Source organism: Colletes latitarsis, unplaced genomic scaffold (assembly GCF_051014445.1).
Source record: "Colletes latitarsis isolate SP2378_abdomen unplaced genomic scaffold, iyColLati1 scaffold0069, whole genome shotgun sequence".
NCBI classification, from domain to species: domain Eukaryota; kingdom Metazoa; phylum Arthropoda; class Insecta; order Hymenoptera; family Colletidae; genus Colletes; species Colletes latitarsis.
In genome coordinates, this window is record NW_027488419.1 from 86,163 (window position 1) to 90,000 (window position 3,838).

Consider the following 3,838-nt stretch of genomic DNA (forward strand, 5'->3'; position numbering starts at 1 on the left):
TTTTGAGAATTTTTTTTTTTTTTTCTCGAAAACGAGCTCGACGACCTGCACTTTTGACGACGCCATCGTGTTCCCCGGATTTTTTCCTGCAAGATAGCGTGTCTATTTTTTGTCCTACGACGATTTTTGACGCCGGAGCGGTGTTTCGGAGCAGAGCGGACTTAGAAACTTTCGCGCGTCGACCGCCGGACCGATCGCTCCAGGCTGTTTTTCGTCAATAACTCGAAAACGAGCACGGTAACGCTCGTTTCGCCCGTACGATACTTGTACCGTTTACCGTTGGCTACCTGGTAGATGGTTTTTTTTTTTTTTATCTCGAATTTTGAGAAGCTTTTTTAACTTTTTTTCTCAAAAACGAGCACGTGAACGCCAATTTTGGTCTATACGATTCTTATGCAGTTTTATATTCTCTACACGGTCCACTGATCGTTTTATTTTTTTGTCGAATTTTGAGAATTTTTTTTTTTTTTTCTCGAAAACGAGCTCGACGACCTGCACTTTTGACGACGCCATCGTGTTCCCCGGATTTTTTCCTGCAAGATAGCGTGTCTATTTTTTGTCCTACGACGATTTTTGACGCCGGAGCGGTGTTTCGGAGCAGAGCGGACTTAGAAACTTTCGCGCGTCGACCGCCGGACCGATCGCTCCAGCTGTTTTTCGTCAATAACTCGAAAACGAGCACGGTAACGCTCGTTTTCGCCCGTACGATACTTGTACCGTTTACCGTTGGCTACCTGGTAGATGGTTTTTTTTTTTTTTATCTCGAATTTTGAGAGCTTTTTTAACTTTTTTCTCAAAAACGAGCACGTGAACGCCAATTTGGTCTATACGATTCTATGCAGTTTTATATTCTCTACACGGTCACTGATCGTTTTATTTTTTTGTCGAATTTTGAGAATTTTTTTTTTTTTTCTCGAAAACGAGCTCGACGACTGCACTTTTGACGACGCCATCGTGTTCCCCGGATTTTTTCCTGCAAGATAGGGTGGCGATTTTTTGTCCTACGACGATTTTTGACGCCGGAGCGATGATTCGGAGCAGAGCGGACTTAGAAACTTTCGCGCGTCGACCGCCGGACCGATCGCTCCAGGCTGTTTTTCGTCAATAACTCGAAAACGAGCACGGTAACGCTCGTTTTCGCCCGTACGATACTTGTACCGTTTACCGTTGGCTACCTGGTAGACGGTTTTTTTTTTTTTTATCTCGAAGTTTGAGAGCTTTTTTAATTTTTTCCACAAAAACGAGCACGTGAACGCCAATTTTCGTCTATACGATTCTTATGCAGTTTTATATTCTCTACACGGTCCACTGATCGTTTTATTTTTTTGTCGAATTTTGAGAATTTTTTTTTTTTTTTCTCGAAAACGAGCTCGACGACCTGCACTTTTGACGACGCCATCGTGTTCCCCGGATTTTTTCCTGCAAGATAGCGTGTCTATTTTTTGTCCTACGACGATTTTTGACGCCGGAGCGGTGTTTCGGAGCAGAGCGGACTTAGAAACTTTCGCGCGTCGACCGCCGGACCGATCGCTCCAGGCTGTTTTTCGTCAATAACTCGAAAACGAGCACGGTAACGCTCGTTTTCGCCCGTACGATACTTGTACCGTTTACCGTTGGCTACCTGGTAGATGGTTTTTTTTTTTTTTATCTCGAATTTTGAGAGCTTTTTTAACTTTTTTCTCAAAAACGAGCACGTGAACGCCAATTTTGGTCTATACGATTCTTATGCAGTTTTAGATTCTCTACACGGTCCACTGATCGTTTTATTTTTTTGTCGAATTTTGAGAATTTTTTTTTTTTTTTCTCGAAAACGAGCTCGACGACCTGCACTTTTGACGACGCCATCGTGTTCCCCGGATTTTTTCCTGCAAGATAGGGTGGCGATTTTTTGTCCTACGACGATTTTTGACGCCGGAGCGATGATTCGGAGCAGAGCGGACTTAGAAACTTTCGCGCGTCGACCGCCGGACCGATCGCTCCAGGCTGTTTTCGTCAATAACTCGAAAACGAGCACGGTAACGCTCGTTTTCGCCCGTACGATACTTGTACCGTTTACCGTTGGCTACCTGGTAGACGGTTTTTTTTTTTTTTATCTCGAAGTTTGAGAGCTTTTTTAATTTTTTCCACAAAAACGAGCACGTGAACGCCAATTTTCGTCTATACGATTCTTATGCAGTTTTATATTCTCTACACGGTCCACTGATCGTTTTATTTTTTTGTCGAATTTTGAGAATTTTTTTTTTTTTTTCTCGAAAACGAGCTCGACGACCTGCACTTTTGACGACGCCATCGTGTTCCCCGGATTTTTTCCTGCAAGATAGCGTGTCGATTTTTTGTCCTAGCTCAATTATTAAGGAAGTTACGGTTTCTTGATTTTTCGGTATGTTCGAACTGGTCTTTTAGGCGGGCGCTCGGTCGCGCGGTGCTTTCGCATCGACCGACGTACCGATCGGCGGCGACGGTTTTTCGTCTATATCTCGAAAACTAGTACGCTAACACATATTTTGACCTATATGATATTTGTTCAGTGTAATTTTTTCTATCTGGTAGGCTGGTTTTTTTTTTTTTATCTCGAATTTTTTGAACGTTTTTGTTTTTTTCTCGAAAACTAGCGCGACGACCGATATTTTTAACTACGGTTTTGAATTCGTCTAATTTTTGCCTACAAGATAGCGTGTCGAGTTTTTGTCCTGCGACGATTTTGACCATTTTTTCATTTTTTTCTCGAAAACGAGCACGGCAATCTATATTTTTAACGACGGCATCGTGTTCCCCTGCTTTTTTCCTACAAGATAGCGTTTTTTTTTTTTGCCCTAGCTCAATTATTAAGGAAATTACAGGTGTTGGTTTTCGCTCTAAGTTATAACAGGCCGTTCGGGCGGGCGGTTGGGTCGCGCGGTTCCCCCCATAAGCGGCCGTGCGTAAGCCCGTGCGTCGCCGGCGTTCCGGCGGGCGCCTCGGTACCTATAAGAGAAGCGACGGTCCGGTCGAGTCGGTCGGGGCAGCGTCGAGCGTACGGCTATTCTTCGACCTCGGTTGAGAAGCAGTCGTCGCTCCTCGGGATTTCATCCTGACTGTTCTGTATCGTGCTCGTTCCAGACTTTCTCCACACTGCATTGCCACGAGTCGGTGTCTTTGACCGAATGGCTCTTGAAGTGGTATAAGCGTCTCGAGTGACGTTGGTGACTTGTATACGTTTAAAATATGTATACTCGTACTATCCGAGCATCAACTCTTCAGTCCGAGCGATTGAAAATTTTGTGAAAACCATAAACTGGCACTACACTCTACGGAGCGTAGCTTAAAAGGCAAAAATTGTATGGAACTACGGTTCGTACTCTGGAAAGTGAGCAAAGAATGAAATACAGGTGTCTGACCTCGACATAACAGTACGGCGCCGAATACGTGCTTTCTCGACCAGCACATACGCGCTTTTCGTTTTTGTCCAGCATGAATGCTTAGTCTTCGGGCCTGGCAATACGTGCTTCCACGATCGATGCCCAGCGTGAATAAGTGCCCGAGATGTTCAGCATGAGCGCAGCTCTACGTACTTTGTCGTTGTGGGATACCATTATACAATAATGTTCTGTTGTGAAGTAAAATACGAAACGAGAGAGTTTGGTGGTGACTCTGTCGAGAAAAAGCAAATATAAACGAGAGAGTTGGTGGTTTCTCTGTCGAGAAAAAGCAAATATAAACGAGAGAGAGTTGGTGGTGACTCTGTCGAGAAAAAGCAAATATAAGAGAGTTAGTTGGTGGTGGCTCTGTCGAGAAAAAGCAAATATAAGAGAGTTAGTTGGTGGTCGCTCTCTCGAAAAATGAAATTAAATTAAATAAA